We start from the raw sequence: 22,211 nt of genomic DNA, 5'->3' as shown, positions 1-22,211 counted from the left end.
ATTATGTAGCATAAAAACTTTTTTTAATTAAAAATTTTATTAGTTTTATTGCTACATTTAAGATATACAATATAATGACATTCATTATTGGAAATTTGCACCTTACATAATCTATCTTGGTTCTTATTTTTTCCCCATTCCACTACCCTCCCTTCAACCCCTCCACCCCTCCCCATCTACAAAGACTTTGTTTCTATTTTTTCTTTTTCTTGATTAATTCCATTCCCTTCTTTCTTTTATACCTTTAAAAAGAATGTTTCCTTTTTAGTGAAAGAAATGTTGATTTTTTAAGAGACAATTTTTAAAAAAGTAGTTATAAAGAAATATTAATTTCCTATCAGTATTTCAGACATTTGAAAGTTGTGCTTGACTGATTAAAGCATGTGAAATAATAGTTTAAATGTTAAGGTAACAGGCTTTGCATTTAAGATTCTTGTTTAGTCTGTGACTTTTGAGTATGCATGAAATGCTCTAAAGCTTAGTGTTTTTAATTCTATAAAGGGACAATAGTAGTACCTATCTTATATGGTGAGTTTGAGAAGTAAATGAAATTTTAAATTAAGCCTTAAACTTATAATAATTCAATAATGTTAGTTTCCTTTAGTTCTATTATAACTATTGCCGTCATTCCTTTTTTTATTAGAAATTCAGAATGCTGATATATAGTATTCTTTATTCTAGGTAGATTTTATTTCTTTAAGTATTTGCCTGCTTTAATTATAGTTTTTAAACATGTTTTATATCTATTAGATAGAAGTAATACATAATGAAGTGTGCTCCATCTTTTAGTCAAATAATTTCAGAGATGAGCACATAAAATGGTAAGTGCTCTCTTCACAAAGTGATACTGATTGAATCCACCCCAAAACAGAAATGAATTTATTACTCTGTGTAGCAAACTGTGATTTCATTACATAATACTTTTAGATGTTATCAATTAATTATAAAGTGAGTTAATTAAAATATCACAACGAGGATGTCAAGGATATTCAGTGGGAAAAGGTTGGTCTTTTCAACAAATAGTGTTGGGAAGATTAGATATCCACATGTAAATTAAAGAAGTTAGGGTTTTATACTAAATATAAAAATTAATTCAAAGTGGATCAAGGGCCTAAATGTAAGAGCTAAATCTATAAAATATTTAGAAGAAAACTTCATAACTTTGAATTAATAATGATTTGGAAATGATAACCAATAAAAAAAAAAGTTGGAATTTATCAAACGTGCTTCACAAAACACTATCAATAGAGTGAAAAGTTGCCTCACAAAACAGAACAAAATACTTTCTAACAATATGCCTAATAAACATTAGTATCTGCAATGTATAAAGAACTCATAAAACTCAACAATATAAGAAGCCATGTTAAGAAATAGGGAAGGATTTTTCTTCAAAGACGATACATGATAGCCAATAAGCACACACAAAATGATGTTTGACATTTGTAATAATTGGAGAAATTGAAATCAAAAGCACTGCATGTCCATTAGGATGGCAATTTAAAAACCCACAAAACACAAAACAGCAAGTGATAGTATGTGGAGAAGTTATAATTCTTGTGCATTATTGGCAGGAGTGGTGCAGCCATGGTGGAAAATATCATAACAGTTCTGAAACATTAAGCATAAAGCAACCCCATGGCCCTCAGATTCCATTCCTGGTTATGTACACCGAAGAAATGAGGGCAGAGACTAGAACAGATATTTGTACTTGCATGTTCATAGAAGCACTAGTTACAGTACCAGAAAGGTGTAAGCCATGAAGCATGAAGTGTCGACAGATAGATTAATGAATGACAAATTGTAGTATATATATGTATATATAAATATGTAAAATGAAATATCATTTAGCTTTTAAAAAGAAGAAAAATTTGACAACATTCCACAACATGGATGAACCCTGGAGGCATTATGAGGACTGAAATAATCTACTCACAAAAGGACAAATATTTTATATTTTTTTAATATGTGGTATACAGAATAGTCAAATTCAGAGGCAGAAAGTACAGTTGTGGCTGCTAGGAGTTTGTGGGGATGAGGAAATAGAGAGGATTAAGTGGGTACAGGGTTTCAACTGGGAAGAGTGAAATAGTTCTAGAGATGGATAGGGATGACAGTTATACTACAACATGAATGTGCGTAATGATGCTGATCCTCGCACTTAAAAATGGTTAAAATAGGAAATCCTTTTTGGTCTTAGGTACTGGAGATCAAACTCAGGACCTTGTGCTTGAGAGGCAGGCACAGTAAAGCAGAGCTAAATTGTGTTATGTTTATTTTGCTCCAATAAAAACACTAACAATGTCATAAGTAGGTATTTAGTGGCTGCTCCATGTTCATTCTTGAGCTGGGGAGAAGGGACATTTCCATAATCAGTGCAAGATCTGGTTTCTGTCCTCAAAAAGCTTAGTGAAAACTTTATGTCTGTGTATAGTTGCTTAAGATAATACATGAATTCATTTATGTGGCAGTCGTTTATTAAGTGTATGTTACTTTCCAGGTGGTGTTTTGGTTCACAGGGAGCTTTAATACTTAGGGAAGAAGAGCAACAATGAACAAAGTAAGAAAAATACAGTATTTTGGGAGATAACTAGTGCTATGAAAAATAAATAAAAGTAAATCTGGAAAGGAGATTTGAGAGTGTTAGGGCTGGGGTAGGGAATCTATAGGCCTAATTAAGGCAAGGGAAACCTTATTTTGAAGGAGACATTTGACCAAAAATATGAAGGATTTGAAAAAAAAATAACATAGAAATATTTGGGGAAAGGTATTCTAGACAGAATGAAGGTCAAAGTCTGAGGTAGGAAGGAGCCCATGGTACAAGGCTGGGTGTGGTGAGAAAGGGGAATGGGGGCTACAGAGAGCAGACTTAGAAACTGATAATAATCTGCGGCACGCCTTAATGGAGTCACTTCACCTGTCAAGTTGAAGACAAGGTGTAGGATGGTATATTTCCATTTTTGCTGCTCTAATAAATAATAAACATACTAATTTAAAACAAGACATATATGAGCTGGGGATTTAGCTCAGTGGTTCGGTCACCTGCCTCACAAGCACAAGGTCCTGAGTTCGATCCCCAGTACCAAATCAAAAGAAAACAAACAACAAGACATATATATTTTCTTATAGTTCTGTAGGTCAGAAATCCTCCTGATAGTCCAGAGTGCCACATGATTGAACCCCAGAGGCTTTTGAGGATAATCAAATTCCTTTGAGATGGGGAGAGAAGGCTGATGCTCTCCAAAAGATACTTTATTTTAAGGCCTGGACATGGTTGCATCAGGTGCCCCATTGCTGCTTGGAGAGATATGTACTTTGGCTGTAGCAGGCTTTAGTCATGGACCTATTATAAAGGTTTCCATCTTGTAGCTACTCTGGATGACTTCACTCCCTGAAGCCCTCAGTCAAGTATGTAAGGAGTCACTCCTCTACCTGTGACCACTTTAAATAAGCAACTTTCAGCAGGTCAGCATGGGTCAGTCTGGGTTTTCAGCATGAGTTCTATTAAAGCCTTTTCTCAAAAAAAAAAAAAAAAAAAAAAAAAAAGAAAAAGAAAGAAAAAAAAAGGGGCAGGGATTTGGCTCAGTGGTAAGGTCCTGAGTTCGACACCTGGTGCCCCCCCGCCAAAAGCCTCTTCTGGATAGTACGTTTCTGTCTATTAATGATTTCTGTCTTGTGTAGCATGTGTTGAACTGATAACACGAAGTGTTTCTGGTGACAAGAATGGCTAGCGGCCAGAGCTGGTAACACTAAAGATGTCTGGAAGCCAGAAAATGATAGAGAATCACAAGAAATAACTAAAAGCTGTTGTGTCCAGGGGCTATGAGATGCTGATGTCTGCCAGTAGCTGAGGGATGCCAGTAGTTGGTTGCAGTAGAAAGGAAGGCAACTAACTCTAAAAGAGATGATAATGACATTCAAAGTTCAAGGATGTATAATATTAAAAGAGCTATACTTTGCCAATTTATGATTCCTTTGTGAATTGAACAAGAACCCTCAACCAATTGGCAACGTTCTGTAGGCATGTACAGGAATTTTCCTTTCAGAGGTCCTGTAACAAAAATAGCTGACAATAGTTATGGTTATCAGCAGGCTCAAGAACCAGGCCTTGTCTGATTTGCATCTTATATACATCTTAGAATCCACGTTAGCTAGTGACAGCTTGTTTTCTCCAGTTTCTAGGGACTACCTACGTTCCTTGGTTCTTGGCTTCTTCCTCCACCTTCAAATCTCTGTCTTCCCCCCTCCTTCCCTCCTCTCTCTCCCCTCTCTCTCTTTCTGCTTCCCTCCCTCTCTCTCCTATCCTTCCTCCACTTATAAATATTGTCACAATTACATCTGACCATGTGGATAATCTAGGTTAGTCTCTCCTTCTCAAAATCATAGGTTGTAAAGATTGGGACATAAACCTCTATATTAGTCAGCTTTCCCATTTCTTGACACAATACCTGATGCCCCAAAGTTGAAGGAGGAGAGGTTTAATTCTGTATCCCACTAGAAACATAATGGTGAAGGTGCAAGGTGGAGAATGAGTGCTGGAAGCAAAACAAGACAATAGCAACACAGAGAGAGGGAGGAGCCAGGGATCATATACAGTAGCTGAGGCTATGCATTCATTACCTACTCAGACACACCCAGAAGTGTGCTCCACTGATCCCCTGGGTGAAGCTCAAAGCCAATCAAATTGATACTCCATCCTAACCACCACATCCCACCCTCTGTCAACTCTATGCCCAAACACATCTCTTTAAACCATACTTAATCTCCAAATAAAGACAATAACGAGCTTATAATTTTTCAGGATGTAATGTAAGCATCCTACATACATCTGGAAATGCAATATCTCTTCCTCAAAGCCTCAACAGTTCCAGGATTTTCAAAAGTCCTAGTCCAAGTCTTTTCTGAGACTGAAGGCAAACTCTTAGCTGTGAACCTCTGTAAATTCACACTATCTCTCTTGGCCTAGTTCCACTCATGGTTTGAAGTCTCCTGAGCCTGGTTTTTATTGTCCTCATACCTATCATCATTCTGGTCTTTCTGAGTAACTGCCAAAATCGGATCCACTTCTGTTTATAGCATTATAAGCCTTCTTTATTTCACATCTCCAAAACTTTCTAAACTCTTCTGGTACAGGAGTTCTAAAGACTTCTAACTCACATGGTCAGGTACAGCCACAGCAATTTCCCCATTCTTGGTACCAAAACCTGTATTGGCTAGGGATCTCTAGAAGAACAGAATGGATAAAAATATATGTATAATTCTGCAAAGGTATTTATTAGGTAGTGTTATAGGATCAGAGGTGGGAGAATCTATAATGGCCGCCTGTGCATTGGAGAGCTATGGGATTTAGTAGCTGCTCAGCCCAAGGAAATGGAAGTTGAAGAATAAAAGGGATCAAGGATGCTGTGAAAGTCCAAGGTTGAAGAATGGAAGCTCACTAGAGAGTATGAGTTTACACTAGAAGGCTGAAGAAATGAGCCTGATATTCAAAGATGATAATGTGTATGACATTCCTACTTGAGCAAACTAGAGCTTTTTGAAAACACAAGAACTTCATATTCATAGGTTTTAGCGATTGGGACATGAGCATGCATGGGGTGCAGTATTTTGCTTAATAGTCCACTAACGATCTCCTAAAGTTTCATCTATGTCCTACATACAAAGTGCATTCACCTGATCCCAACATCCCTAAGTCTTGATCCATTTTAACAAAAATCTGAGGTCCAATTGATCTAATCTAAATCTTACCCACAGCCCCTATGTTATAGTCTAATCAGCTGTGGGTGAAGCTTTGAGTATAATGAGTATAATCCATCTTGAAGTGTAATTCCTTTCCTTCTGTAAACCTAGGAAACTCGAGAAACAAGTTTGCTGTCCTAAAATACAATTTTGGGACATAGGATAAAAGGTATTGATGTTGCTATTTCAAAAAGATAAAATGGAGGAAAAAAGAGTTACCATCCTAAGCAATTTTGAAATTCAGGTAGGAGAGCAGCACTACTTTTTCTATATCTAGAAATAACCTTTTGTGGGTTTTGGCACTTTGGATTTTTGGATTTTTGGTTCCATCTTTGAGTTTATCCTTACTTTTTCATAAGAGCTGTATTGAAAGCTGAGTAGTTTTATTAATATTTTCTGCCTGCAGAGTTTTAGGAGTTAGCAATATTTTCTTTTCTTATTTTTTAAAGTCTCTTTCAGTGAAATTGGTTCTGCTGGCATAAAAATTCTCAAGAATCTTGTGGTCTTCTGCATATATCCTGGAATTTACTCTATTTGACAAAAAGTTTTCCACAGGTCTTTCTTTTGGCTGTTGCTTAGATGGCTGAGGGGAATGTATGAGTCACATTTTCATCTTTTCAAAGTGTCTTTTGCATGATCAAATACTCCAACCTTTTGACCTTTCCATGGCACAAGCCACATTCGCAGACAGGCAGGTAGTCAGGCAGCTGAAAAAAACCCCCTCTGGGGTCCTTGGGTCCTTCCTGGGTCTGTTGTCGCGCAGGCCGGGAGCTCACGCGCAGGCCGGGAGCTCCCGCGCAGGCCGCCGGTGATCGCAGACCCCCAAAATTTTTTTGTGCATTTTCAGTAAATGCACCTAGCAACTGTCTGGAAATAATGATTATTTTAATCTCTGTAACTATAAGTTAGGTTCTCTAGTTTTTGAGCTTCATGTAAATAGGATAACACTATATATATTGTTTTGTATCTGATTTCTTTGACTAAAGTAATATTGATGACACTTCTCTGCATGTGTGTGCATCTCTCTTTTTGTTGCCAAGTAGTATTCAACTATATTTTGAAGGTGGAGCCAACATGCACTTCTAATGCATCGTAGGTTGGCCATGAGAGAAAGAGGAAATAAAGATGACTTAAGGGATTTTGGTCTGAATAACCAGAAGTTATCATTAATTAGGCTGGAGAAGACTATGGTAGGAACAGGTTGCAAGAGAAAAGGAATGTTAGAATTTAAGACATGAAAAATTTGAGAGATATATTAGATAGTCAAATGGAGACAGTGAGTAAGCATAGACATATAAACCTAGAGTTTAGGAAAACCGTCTGAACTAACTTTGGGCATTGTCAGCATTTAAATGACATTTAAAGAAATTAAAGTTTAAGTGATCAGTATATAGGGAGAAGTCTCATTATGCACCCTGCAATGCTTAAATGTTAAGAGATCAGGAAGTTAAGATAGAACCATCAAAACAGAAGGAGCAAGTGGTGAAATAGGAGAGAAACCAGCAGCACATGCTGTTCTGCAAGCTAACTTGAAGTTGTGTATAACATTACAATAATGCCAAATATTTATTTTGAATTTAATTTATTCTAACATGAAAATAATTTTTATGGTTCTTAAAAAGCTTATGAACAACTGCATTCATAATATTTTCCAGTAATTCAAGTAATGAGCTGTTATTACAAAAGTGATCAACAAATTATGTCAATAATAATTTTGAAAGGACCAAGGATCTATTAATTAGTATTCTTTTGTGATGATTGCTTACTCTGGACTTAAATTTGATGTTTTGGACTTTGTTAGCCCCTGAAACTGAGTTTCTCTCATAAGAAAGTGGCTGTGGTAAGCTTCTCAGGTAACCGATTATAGAACTAGGGACCCACAAAAAATATCTCAAATTCACACAACATCAAATAGAAATTTTTATAAAGTTCCATAATATCATATGAACCAACAATCCACATGTTAGCACATACCTCAACTTTTAGAGAGGGTTTCTCCTCAAATATTCCCTACAATGTAGGCTTTATTTAAATGGAAGAAGCTCAAAAGATGCACTTGGAAAACCAGAGCTAGGCTCGTTTCCCTCCAAATAGTCACTAATGGTCAGCCAAGTGACACTCCAGTTGTTTGGAGTTTCTCCCAAGTAGGGCTTGCCAGCTCTGTTCATATTTTGCTGACTTTGGCTTTCTATTGAGAAAAAAAAATGATTCTGGGAACTAGATAGCTACCACAAAATTTCTTCTTGATGTGACTGTAAGTAAATTGCACCCACAGAACCTTATATTATTTATGGTACCTTTATGAAACTTCTGATGATAATGATGATAGTATCATGTATGCTAATCTGATAATGTAAACATCTAAATATTCTGCAAGTTGGAATTAATACACCATGTTGTACTCTCCATTTTAAACATTTTTCAAGTTTCCCAGGGATTTTTAATACAGTGGTGCTAAGTGACCCCTATGCCTTCCAAGAGGAAATTATATGGAAAATGACTTTCAGCAGATTGACTGATAGCATGTAACCTGTTGCAATGGAAGGTTTGTCAGCAGCAGCATTTCAGAGGGCTATTCACGTGCTTTTGTGGTCTTAGTTACAGTTCTTGATGGAACTGGTTGGCAAATGCTACTTTAAACTGACTTTTGGAAGTAGGTAGAAGAGGGCATTAAATTCCTTGGAAAAGTTTTCCCTTCTATTTAAAATGCTGTATGATTAGAAGCTAACATACTTATTCAGGAGAGTAAAGCTGCAGCAAAGTAAACAAAATCTGAGCAGTACACTAGGCAGCATAAAATTAGGGTGTGATTTACTAATAAATGTTTTAGTTTGCATCGTTCTCCATTGGTCTTTGGAGAGTGTATGTGTTTCTTGAAGCAGAGCATTAGAAATTTGGAATGATATCTCCTTTTAGGCAAATAATAACTATCAAATAGGGAATATACAGATTTTTTTAAATTTCAAAGAGGTTTAGCCTTACTGCGTCATAAAGGAAAATCCACTAGTAACTCTGTTTTGATTAATTGGTATTACACTGTAGATATTGATATTTTATGAGGTTAAAGTCCCTGGCCCAGAGTAAAGGATTAACAAATATTTATTGAATTTCCTCAGAGAGTTGAACTGGACTGGCCAAGATATATTATCATCATTAATCAATTTATTTTTGTTAATTTTTAATTAACTAATTCATCCACCCATTTATTTTATAGTTGGTGCTTACCATTGATGTACACAGGTCCTCGGAAGAAATATAAAGAATGTGACCTGTGGCTTGATTTTAAAGTGTTTATAATTTCAAATATAAGCAACCAGAAAGTAAATTAGAAAACTATTACAATAAGAAAAAAAAAAACCCTTCTATTTCCCAAGTTACGAGTCTACAGACTTTGGAACCTAAAATTCAAGGCCACTGATGAATATTTATCTGTTAATTTTTCCTTATTTAATAACCTCCTTGAAAATGATGTAATAGGAATTTTTATTTCATGATACAGCTTCCTTTTAGGTTTCACTTCTGCAAAAGGTTGGCCAACACTGCTAATTGTTTTGTAGGAGTTGAGTGTCTCTGAAATAGTTCTAGCTACTTTATCCTACAGGTAAAGTATATTTAAACACATTATACTTCAAACTTTTGAATACTGAAAATTTAAGACATTGTAGTTTGTTTATCTTATGGTAATATCTTGTTTTATGTTCTGTAGTTTCTCTTAAATTTAATGCTGGAAATATGACACTTTTCAAAACTATGATATACAACAAAATATGTGGTTTTACTATAATCCTGGCTAACTTTGTAGAATGTGTCTAAGTCTTGATAAAATAGCAACTAAAATAGCAATGAAAATTTCAAATTTTATCCTAAAACAGAGAGTTTTGCTATAAAACATAAAAAGGACCTCATAAAAATATGGCATATGCATTTAAAAAATTAATATTTTATCTTTACTGTGTTGAACTTTTAAAACTTATTATTTCTCTTATTTAATTCTATCACCTATAAAGCACTACTGATATTCTCTTTTCTCTTTCTGGATTTGTTCACATTTTTTACATAAGAGAAGCTTATACAATAGACTTATGTCCACTGTCTTGCTCCTTATTTAGTCCATTATGTTAATTAAAACTTGGTGTCATTAAGACTTGGGTTTGAATCTTAGGCCTGACATTTACTAATTTTTTATTTTGTTGTTGTTCCGGGGATTGAACTCAGGACCTTACTCTTATGAGGCGGGCTGTGGCCACCCTAAGCTAAATCCCTGGCATGTCTGACATTTAAATACAGCTCATTCAGAACACTCAATAAGCTGGAACTTCTGGTGACCAAGTCTGTACTCAATTCCTGCTATCCAGGAGTCACCCTTTCAGTTGCTGGATCATGGAGAGGTTTCTGCTTCCAGAAAAGCTAGGGAGTATTATGTAGGATGCTAAGGCAGTGACTTACTTACCAACCTTGGTGTTAGTATTTTAACACTTTCTAAGAATGTACTATTGTATATTCACTGAATATTAGCTCTGTCTGTGAATTTAATTTCACTTTCCTCACTTGTACAATGAGTAAAAAATGTGCTCATATGGGTTCTGCCTGCCTCATAGAGCATTTTTGTGAGACTTAGAAAGTTTGGGAAATAACAGAATAGCTTAATGTTAAGTATCATTGCAAGCATTGTAATCATTAGATCATTTAGTTATCTTGTAAAGTTTACATTATGACATGTATGACAGCCCTAATGAGTCACGTATATAATGCACACGTAGTAGGAAGAAATGAACTTAATAAGATCGAATTACTAGTTTCTAAGTAGAGACAGGATTAAAACACTAATTTTCTCTTAAAATATGAATGCTAAAACATATGTAATAGTAAAAACTATTTATACTAAACATATACCACATACACAGTTGTATAGAACTTGTGTATCTGTAACTCGAACCATTAATTACATTAATCATTTTTTCCCAGATAGCTGCTAATACTGTTTTCCTCTACTTCCCTAATTAAAATTTGGCAAAAGGCATGAGAAAACTGGGAGGTAATAGCACAGTTAAAGATATTTTAAGCTGGAAAAATGTGCTCAGATTTTTAGTTTAGTTTGGAGCTCAGTGTTGTATTGGCAAGAAATACTATCTTTTAGTGTGAAGTTTTCAATTTCTTTATTAATAAACACATCATTAAACATTGTATTGCCCAAGTGGCAGATATGGTAAAAATGTTCAGACATCACACTTAATGGAGAAACCCTAGAATCCTTCCTATTAAGTAACAAACAAGAGAGACTGCTATGCCCCCTTTTATTTGACAAGGGACAGAATGTCCTGGCCAATCAAATACGAGAAGTGAAAGAAATAAGGGAGAAGACACTAAGGGAGGAGGCAAAATTGTCAGGATGTGCTGATGATTTAATTTCCACATAGAAAATGTAACAGAATCAACAGACCAGTTTTTAAAGCTACAAAGATAGTGTGGTATGCTTGCTGAGACAAATCAATAAGCAAAAAAATCAATACAATTCTTTTATACAAGTAATCAATTAAAATGTAGTAGACCATAGTATTTGGTTTATAATAGCAAAAACAATCTATACAAGTCTCAAAACGGTCCTAAAAATACAGAAGTTATTGAGGAGAACATGTTAAAATATTAATAAGGGACATAAATGAAGACTTGATTAGGTAGAGAGAAATGCCAGTTTGTGGAGGGAAGAGTTAACATTATAAAGATATAAATTATTCCTAAATTAAAACATAAGTTTATTGTAAGCAAAACAAACATTCCAACAGAAGTGAACTATGTACACAGAAATCCACAAAATTAAAAAAAATTTTAAAAAAAGAACAGAATGGGGAAACATCTTAGAAAATACTACGATCTGTTACCAAGCTATAGTAATTCAGTGTAATACAAGAGCTAAAAATGCCAAATAGGGTTTTTTCAACAGAATCTAAACAGGCTACCATTTAAAACAAATCCAAGTACATATGGAAATTTGGTGAATTTTTGGTAGATCATTGAAGAAACAGTAGATTATTTTCTAAACATTGTTGTGAAAATCAACAAAATATTTGGGGACAAAATTGCTCTCAAACTCACACCACATACAGAATTATTTCCCTACTGGAATAATTACTTAAAATAGAAGAAAAAAATATGAAGCTATTATAAAAATTTTAGAGAATATCTTTCAACAATAGAGTGGGAAAAATTCTTAAATATGATGATCAAAAAGTATAGTTCATAAATGAAAATATCTGTGGAATCAATGCTAAAAAATTAAACATTTCTGTTTGGTGTAAGACACTATGAACAGGCTGAGAAAAAAAATATTTGGGATGAGAACAACCAATAATAAAGATATAAGAAAATTCTTCAAACCAACAGTTAAAAAACCCAGGGAATCCAAAGAAGAATGAGCAAAAAATATAAAGGGGCAATTCAAAGATGGGAAAAATTAAAAAGACTAAAAATCGTATTAAACAAAGCTAACTTTGGATAACTGTCAATTAAAACTTTATGTGTGAGAATGCAAATTTAAATAATGTTAAGTACTATCACAGCCTTGCAAATCAGGACTCCTTTATCACTACTGGTAGTGATATAATCAAGTGCAGCTATTCTAGAGATCATTTCAGGAGTATCTGGAAACTTGCATGTGCACAAAATCATTTACCCAGAAATTCTATGGTTGGAAATATTGCTCAAAGGAAATCTTGGACAAGGGAAGAAGAAATGAATGAAAATTAGCCTTTCAATACTGTTTGTGAATGCATTGAATACCAACTTTCTTACTCATACAGCATCCAGTTGGACTGATAGTTTGTAACATTTACAGGGAAATGATGATTTAAGAGAATACTTTCTGGATTTAGGAACAGAGACAGTAAGGTTGTAAATGAGTTCAAATGCTTTCCTGATCATCATCAAACAAAAGCGTCTTGCAACTGAACGGGAGGAATAACTTTTAATGTTCTATGGCACAGTAGGATAAGTATGGTTGTCAACTATGATTAACTGTTGAGATCAAAATAAGTAGTAAAGAGGATATTGAATGTTTCCAGCATAAAGAAATGACAAATGTTTGAAGTGATTTATATGCCCATTACCCTGATCTGACCATTACTCACAGTATGTATGTATGTATTGAAATGTCACACTGCATCTGTAAATATGTATAATTATTGTGTGTCAATTAAAAATAAATGTATATTGAAAAACAAAAACAGCTTATTGGTACAATATGACCTGTTTAGTATGAAACAAAGGTGCTACATTTAAACTACATTAGATGTAATTTAAAATATTTTGAGAATTGCTGATTTTATAAGCCATCTTTCTGATTATATAAAGAGCTCATTTAGTTGGCAAAGAGTAAAGGCATATTCACTCTCTTTTGAGAAGTGCAGCAATTTTGGGGATGACTATTTTTTTAGAAAGATAACTACCAACTCAAAGATTGTAGAAAATAGAAGCCATGTGCAGCCATTAAAAAAAAAAAATCTCCTAACATTGTGTTAAGCAGGATCTTAGTTAGGGTTAGGGTTAGTTAATATACCTGAATAAGTAAAGATTACGCACCAAATAGATATTGATAGTGTTTCTGGAAATGAGATTGTCGATGAGGTTATGTAGTTATTTTACAATTAATATTTACTTATTTTTAATTAGAAATAACCTGTACTGTTTTCCTTTTCAAAACATATCACATGTGTAGCCAGGCGTGGTGGCACATGCCTGTAATAACAACACTTGGGAGGCTGAGGCAGGAGGATCGCTGAGAGTTTGAGACCAGCCTGGGTTACATAGTGATTTCCAGGTCAGTTTCAACTACATAGTGAGACTCTGTTTCAAACGCCCCCACAAAATATATATCACATGTGAATTTCTCTATCAATGTGAAGAATGAAATGGTAACCGTTTTCATTCTCTAATTTGAGAATTACATTACAATTATAATTACTTATTCTGTCTTCTCCTGGTTTTGACTTTTTGTCAAATGCATCTAAGGTTTTAGATCCAGAATATTATTTATACATTTTTAGTATCCTATATTGCACCTATAATATTTGAATACTTTCTTTTAACATTAATTACAGTTAGATAATATTTTCTATTTCAGTATGTTCATTGTGACTTGGGTTTTTATTGTGTTGTAATGAAGCACCTCTCAATTTCTTATCTTTAAAAAACACCCAGTTGTTTTTTTCATAGGTGTTTGGGTTGATTGGACTAATTTGAGTGTCTCAGTTGGAGCCTCTCATCTTTTTATAGTCAGATAAAGTTGAGCCTGGAGTTGACTGACAGCTCTTTGGGCTGGAGGTGTTAGTCCTCTCTTTTTCCATGTGGCCTCTCTTTTTAGTAGAACTTCTTGTCCTCCCTAAATGCAAATCAGAGTTCCAGGAGAAGAGCAGCAAGAGCTGCCTGGGTAATGAAAAGCTGTCTAGTATCAGCTTGTGTTCCTTTTGCAGGTTCTGTTAGACAAAGCAGTCCCAGGTCCAACCTAGATCTGAAAGGGTAGAGAAATCGGTTCCTCACTGAGAATAGCAAAGGTATGTGTCTGAGAGCTTGGGGGAAGCCACATGTGGAACCTGTCACAGTTGTTCACTCTTCTGTTTCTTTTTGTTCTACTCTTTCATCTAGTCGTCCAAATTTCAGTTGGTTATAGTGTTTCTTACAGTAACAATTTTATGGAAGTGGCATACTGCCTGAATCTTTCACTTGCTCTTTTTGCTCAGATATCAATGATAATTTGAATGAATACATAATATTTTATCACAGCCTTTGTCCTGAATTGTATTTAGTGTTGTAGAGATCTGTTTCTGAACATTTTCTTCCTTGTGCATTATCCACTCTTGCCTTACCCTGAGTGCCTCTGTTGTCCTTTGTAATTTAGATATCCATGTTTTGTTTTGTTTTTTTAACTAAGGCCTTCAAGTTAAACAATTTCATCAGTAAATGTCTAGGTTATTTCTTTCTGCTGAATTTATTTTGGTACTTATTGATCCATTTGGACTAAAGAAAAAGTATAAATGAAAATCTACATTCTAGAAATTCTAGAAAATCTAGAATTCTAATGATTATTACTTTATCTTTACACGCTCTGTTTCTAGAAAGTTTAAACTCTAAATTGTATATCTTGATTTGTTCTTCATATGAATTATTTTTTGCATCTTTTGAACAGATATGCTGATTCAATATTCTATAGTGACTGACTATAAAATTTGATGCTCCCATAGTAAAAACAATTAAAAAAATAATCTTTGCATACTTTAGATGAATCCTCTTTCATAGGTTTAGACAAAATATTTGCTTAGATAAGGCTTGCTTAGATAAAAAATTACCCCCCACTTCTTTCAGTAAGTATAAAAAATAGAATTTTTGTCTAGCACTTCAGCTTGATTCCCATCACTCATTAAAACTGTTACATTCATGCAGAAATTGAAGGACTTTTATCTTTTTACTATTTCTCACACTAAGGATGCAGAGGTCATTTTTGGTGTACTACTTGGAGTTATGAACTACATAGGTTATGTGGGTTATCACTCAAATCTTTCAGATCCAAGCAACAAAAGAATACAACATTGATTTGTTTGCTTTTGCTAGTTCAAAGGCCAGTGAGCTCAGGGAAATAAATTTGGTTCTTTTTGCTGTTTAGATCTCAACCCAAATACCTCCTTTTGAAGGAGCTTTCTTGGGCCTTTTAATCTAAATTGACCTATTCCAATTATTCTTTATTTCATGGGTTGGCAAAGTACGACCCATAGGCTAAATCTTGTCTACTGCTTGTTTTTGTAAATATAGTTTTAGTACAACCACAGTCATTTATTTATGTATTGCTCTTAGTTGCATTTGGGCTACAACAGTGAGTTAAACAGTTGCAACAGAGGATATATGACCTGAAAAGATGAAGATATTACTGGGTGGCCCATTACAGAAGAAAATACTGACGAGCCCTGCTCAGTCTTATTATCCTACATGTTACCTTTACACCAAGTCTTACATGCTTTGCCTCATGTATTTCTTTGGATAATTCTTAGTACTTTCCCACAAAGATACATGCTCCATGAGATCAGGTGCTGAGTCTGGCTTGTTCATCACTGGAACCCTACCATGTAGCACAGAATGTAATAGATACTTAATAAATTTTTGCTGCATAAATGAGTTAATTAGACACATTTTTAAATGATATTATTTTACTCAGTTCATCAGGAATTTGGGAGCATTATGGACAGAGTTAAATGTATTTCAGTTCCATTAATATTTGACTTAATTATTTAATTGTGATAAAAATACTTAGCATGAGATCTACCCTCCTCACAAAATTTTAAGTGCACAATACAGAATTATTAACTACAGGCAAACTGTTGTACAGCAGATCTATAGAACTTATTTATCTTGCAGAATTAAAACCATATCCACTGAACAGCACCTCCTCCATCCATGAGACCACAATTTCTACTCTCTATTTCTTTGAGTTTGACTACTTTAGGCACTTCATATAACTGGAATCATGTAGTCTTTTTTTTTTTTTTCTTCTGTGATTGAATTATTTTACTTGTTGACCTGTTAACTTGGAACAAGGTCATAAGAACATTTAGGGTGTGAGCCAAAGAAGGTTTAGAAAGCAAAATTGAGATGAAGTCACCTGAGAGATATGAGAAAAACAAGTGAGTTGTATCCAAAAGCCAAGGGCAGAAATTATTTTAAGGACAGAGAATAAGCAATTTTGTCAAATACCGTAGGGAAGGATCAAACTTTTAAAGTGTTGGAAAGTTTCCTCTGGATGTAGTAATGAAGAAACTACATGACTTAGTGAGGGATATGTTCAGTGAAGTGGTCAAGCGCTGTGTTAGTAACAGAAATTTAGTGGTTTAAAACAACAGAAAGTAATTCTGTCCCTGTCCTGGAGCTTATAAATCCAAAGTCAAGATAGCGGCATCATGCTTTCACTGAAGGAGGCTTCCTCGCTTCTCTCCTAGTTTTTGGTGCTTGCTGACAGTTTTTTATGCATCCTTAATTCCACATCCATTGTCACATAGTGCTCTCTCTGAATGTCTGTGATCTTCTTATGAAGAATTGCAGACCATATTCAGGGTCTACGGTAGTACGGTATGACTTTATCTTAACTTGGCTACATCTGCAAAAAGCTATTCCCAAGTAAGATCACATTCACAGCTATGGAGGATTAGGATTCAACATTTTTTTTTTTTTTGAGACACAACTCAACCCAAAATGAGCATACATCAGAGAGCCATAAACTGAGAAGTGATTGTAGCAAGGAAATGCAGACAAATGAGAGTAAAGTCTGCTAAACAGTAGTAATGTACATGTGTAGGTGGGTGGGCACCAATGCTGAACGTGTTGAGATGGGAAGAAATGTCCTAATATTTAGAAGTTATATCATAATATCTATCTTCAAGACAAAGCAGCAATTATAATTAGGCAGACAAATCACCACTGCTTCACCCTTGATTCTGCCTGGGTTCCTGGAGCTGACGCACAACAGCATAATGTAGCAGAGCGTAACAAGCCCTGCTTCAAGATTCTTTTAACTTAAATCAACCTTTATTGGATCAATATGTTGTTTTGGTTCTATCCATGTGGTGAAAAAAGTATATCATTTATAGGTAAAAGAAAATGTCTGGAAAAATACAATCATAGTAAAATTTGTGCCACTGACTTAATACTTGGCACTTTTCAAGACACATTTAGAATGTCTTACTACTTTTAATCTACTGACAACAATGTAAAGAAGATTTTTACTATGCTTTTTTAATTTATGGATGAGTGCATCGAGGCTCAGATTGGTGAATATCTTTTCTAGAACACACATACACAGCAAACATTAGAATTGAGTTTTGACTCCAGGGTCCAGTGTATGCATTTCTTCGTGATCATCCTCAATACGAGGATTTCTGTCCTATGAGTAATTAGCCTGGACATCTCCACTGTGAAGTCGGCAAGGTTTTCATTTTCCATGACGTTTCTCCAAATGTCTGAGGCCTTTTCAAATCATTATTTAAAACTTCAATTTGTGGTTTGTGGTTTGTGGTTGTTAGTTCAAGGCAACATATCAATTTAAAATGGAATCTTTCTTCTGTTGAATTTGCTCAGTTTTCTAATGCGTATAAATCTTAAACTCTTGAAGATTGTATTTGGAGTCACTGTTGAGTGAATAAAACATATCACGTTCATGTTGGCCTCTAGAGGTCACAAATGCAACAGAATCTTGTTTTCTTCTCTTCTCTTCAAGAGTGGCTTAGACAGCCCACAGATCACTATGGTTTGATGCCTGTGTGTGGTCACTGTAATTCTTATGATTCTGATGATTGCATTACAAGAATAAGTTTGCTTACAAATAAGTTTGGAGCTTTGCTTTTTAAATCAGTATTTTTATGCATATTCATAATCTCAGAAAACAGAAAGTGATATAAAAATGTTTGTGGAAACTATTTTAAAATGCAGAAAATGATGCTGTTTTACTCTGAGAATACCACATAGAATTGTTTGTCGCTACATTAGAATCTGGTTAATCAATATCTAATGATAAATAAAATATGTGTATTTAATGGATATAGGCAATAAAATATTTTAAAACATGTTTAAAAATAAATGGAAAGATTATAAATGTATGTCTTTATTATTAACACTTCTGATTTAAATTGTTTAAAATAATATGAAAACATTTTAAGTAGCAACAAATTTGTGGTCAGTAGTGCTTTGAAGTTTTTAATACTTAAATTGTGCATTATTTCCCTAATAAAACCACTCACTGGTTATTTGTAATCTGTCAGATATTGTGCCAAACACTACCAGGACTAAAAACAGACATTTCTTCTTTCATGACCTGAGGCATGCTATCAATATATTATTTAATCCACTTAAAACATACTATCCCATTTATTTTTTGCAACAACCTGACGCAGACCTTTGTTAAATTTAAAAATTGATGCATTTTATTTACTTATTTTTTCTTAGGAATATTTCTTTTTGTTATTATATATATTAACCCAGAGACAAAAAGCATAGCTATGTTGTGTTGGGACTATTTTAAGGGAACACAATTAAAATGAACATATCTGTCAATCAAGTACATTCACATTGAGACACACTTAAAAAGAAGAATTCCAGGCAAATATATATATATGTGTGTGTGTGTGCAAATATATATATATATGTGTGTGTGAGCAAATATATATATGTGCAAATAAACAATATGGCTATTGTTACTATATGAGTATTCTAATTTTGGCTAAATTTATGTTGCCTAGAGATCACTTCATAAAGCTACTTCTCAATACATCACCATCCAGAAAATGTAGAAAATTTCTCACGTCATGTTTACAGAAGGAAAGTCCCATGAGATTCGGAGATCACATCATAATTGTCCTGTTCTGAGCCTGCTCCTCTCCATAGCATGGCAAGAGCCTAGGCTTTGTAGTTAGAGTGTGGCTGAAATTAAGACTTCATTATCTCGAGCAAATTACTTATCCTCTTGGATCCAGATTCTGTCTGGGAAATGGGAATAATTGCATATGCTTTATGTGAACTTGACAGAAGGATGACCAAGCAGTTCCGTCTCCTGTCTCTCTGCCTTCCTCAGACAGGCAGTCTTTAGTTCCTTGGAGCCACAGAAAAGGAGAGCGGAAACAGCTGTGAAAAGCAGGCTCCTCCATGCTCTTCTCCAATTCCTCCCAAGCAGATGAATTCTATTAGCTTTCCGCAGGGACTGATTTTTAATTAGACAATTGGAAAAAGAAGGAAGTAATGGGAACTCCTGGCTGGCACCTAGCTTAGCTTGGTAAAGGCAGTTTAGATTAGCACAGTATATAAATAAAGGGGCCTATACTTTATACTCCCGTGGTTTCCATTAGAGCAAACCTTCAACTACAAAGAGGAAGAAAAATGCCATTTATATTGCAGACAAAAAATATAGCTTGGGGTTTAAGAACAGGTTCCTAAATCAGACCACCTGGATGTCAATTCTCCCTCTGCCACTTGTTTCTGTAGAACCCTTTGCTAGTTACTTAACTTGCCTGTGCTTTACTTTATCTTTAACATAGTGATGATTAGAGTCCTTACCTCATGGGTGGTTGTGACAATTTAATCTGAGTAAACCCTAACATGTTGTAAGCACTGTGAAGTGTTGACTACCATTATTAATGATACAAAATGAAAAATAGAAGCTTGCTGCCAAAGATAAAACATTTTAAACTAGGCCCCTTTAACAGCTTTATTAATGGAAGTTGTTTTCCTTCTCATCTTGGGTTTTTCTTCTGGTATGTGGGTTTGAATGACTGAAAACAATGTACAGTTGAAATCAGTGTATGAATACCAAGAGATTAACTAGAGCAGAACCACCACTGATGGTTTTCACATCAGACCTAAAAGGAAGCCAAGTTTGCTTTCATCTGACACCTCTATTTGGTTTTGTTTGGTTTTTAGTATGTTTTGAAGACAGCACGCCTTTTGTAAGCATTTCAAAATGCCTGCTGCCCTGTCAGTGTTTGAACTGAGACCAGGTCGGGTGACTTTGTTATAACAAATTGTTCTGCTTTGTTTAGTGTATTACAACCTCTGAAAAGCAGTAAACCTTGCTATGTCTAGTATGATAGAGATCTGATGATAATAGCTACCGCTTTTTCTTTTCTTTTTTTCCCTTGTTGTCTGCAGAGTAACATAAGAAAACAAACTTGAAAAGTAGAGTATGTCCTAAAGTTTGACGGCATTTAATTGCTTGTGTGTATATAACATCTCCTACATTAGATCAATTTTATATCATCTGCAGTTGCCTCAAACTCAAATAAAATTATGTTCACTCTTAAAACTCTGATTTTTCTAGTCATCTCTGGTTTAGGAGGACCACCACCCATCTTATTCTGTCTTGAATCATTATTTCAGTCACAAAATATTGTCAAATCTACACTGGAATGACTGTGAACTCTGCCTCTTTCATTCCCACACTCTTAATGTTCTCCCTGAGTTTATGCCTGAACATACTGGGTAGTCAAATGACTTTTATGGTTTTGGGCCTCAAATATAAATGCTGCAATCCATTTTTTTGTTTGTTTTTGGTACAAGGGATAGAAATTAGGACCTTGCACTTGCCAGGCAGGAGCTGTGCCATTGAGCTAAATCCCTGGCCCTCCACTTTTATTTTAATACATTCTTTTAATTACTCCCTAGAATTTTAGATTGAAGGATACAGCTTTTCTAACAATAAGGGAAATTGTCTCTTGCCTTTGTTTGCTGAGGAGCAGTGTGTGTCTTAGACCACAGTGGATACTCCATGAATGTATGTTAAATGAATGAATAAGCTCCCAAAGGGGTATCAAATTCATGTCAAATGATTTACCTAATGTGGTTTCAATCATGAAGCAGCTCCAAGAAGCAAAATGTAAGAATAATTTGCTTCAATTAATAGGAAGGAGAGATTCTAAGCTTCAAAAGCTAGAATGCCTTGGTAAAAAAAATCTAAAATCTGAATACAAATATTTGCAAAGAACAAGTTTTTTTTAACAGTCATCAATGAGATTTGCAGTCAGATAATTTTTAATATTACAAGGGCAAAGTCAGTTCCCTCTTCCCTTTCAAAACAAACAAAGGATTTATGGTAGGAAGGACCAGCTTTTTAGCAGAGACTGTGTTCTGCCCTCCTGTGTGTTGAGTTGTTGCTGCAGAGTAGCTCCCTCCCTGTTGTACATGGGACTCTGTCATTAGTTTTTAGACACGTTACTTAAAGAGGCTGAATGCTTTTTGGTATCAGTAGAACGGGATCATGGGAGGGTATGGTTCTAGATACCGTTGGAAAAATCTTTATTTTTATCATGGCTTTATAACTATTAGTTATTTGATTATCAGCCATATTCTCTTATGCTTCAGGTTTTGATCAGTGAAAGGATTTGGGAACATAATCACTGTAGTATCATTCAGTTCTGTAGTTTTATGAATATCCGATTCTAAGTGAAAGAGAACTTTAACTTTCTTTGCTCAGTTGGATGGGTGAAAGCGAAGCTGTGCTCAGTACATGGAGGCCTCGGGATCTTCATGCTCCTGTATTCAGCTTTGTCGCTACCCTGAGAATGAGCCTTTCTGAGGCACAGAGAACACAGCAGTGGCCAGAGCTTTGCACACCGCCGTATCACAAGCCAACCCAACCAGGCTTGCCACTGACCCTAGGAACACGAACGAGCATGAGCGATCCTTGCTGAGCAGAGGACTCACCAGCAGAATCTTGAACTAAATAAATGCCAATCATTTAAAGCCACTGAATTATGTGATTTTTTTTATAGAGCATCATTGTGCGTAATCTGAGCATTTCTACATATATTGTATTTACTCTTACTGTATAAAAATTTTGAAATAATAATTGGGTATATTTATTGCCCTTACTCTTGAGTATTTTTAAGCCGGTTTGTGGTACTAGTGTTTAAACCTAGGGCCTCTCACATGGCAGGCACACACTCTACCACTGAGCT

General features: G+C 34.9%; 1 long non-coding RNA gene across 1 annotated transcript in view; it reads left to right on the top strand.

Annotated features, from left to right (window-relative positions):
- Positions 1-21,991, top strand: part of LOC104857543 — a 62,721-nt gene extending 40,730 nt beyond the window's left edge. The window contains exon 4 of the long non-coding RNA XR_778882.1: positions 21,728-21,991. This is a non-coding gene — a long non-coding RNA (uncharacterized LOC104857543). The remainder of the gene's footprint in view (positions 1-21,727) is intronic.
- Positions 21,992-22,211: the final 220 nt, after the last annotated feature.

The sequence above is a fragment of the Fukomys damarensis genome, unplaced genomic scaffold (assembly GCF_012274545.1).
Source record: "Fukomys damarensis isolate Sample0158 unplaced genomic scaffold, DMR_v1.0_HiC HiC_scaffold_15, whole genome shotgun sequence".
Classification (NCBI taxonomy): domain Eukaryota; kingdom Metazoa; phylum Chordata; class Mammalia; order Rodentia; family Bathyergidae; genus Fukomys; species Fukomys damarensis.
Note: the sequence above shows the minus strand (reverse complement) of the source record. Positions and strands in the feature narration are given on the sequence as shown.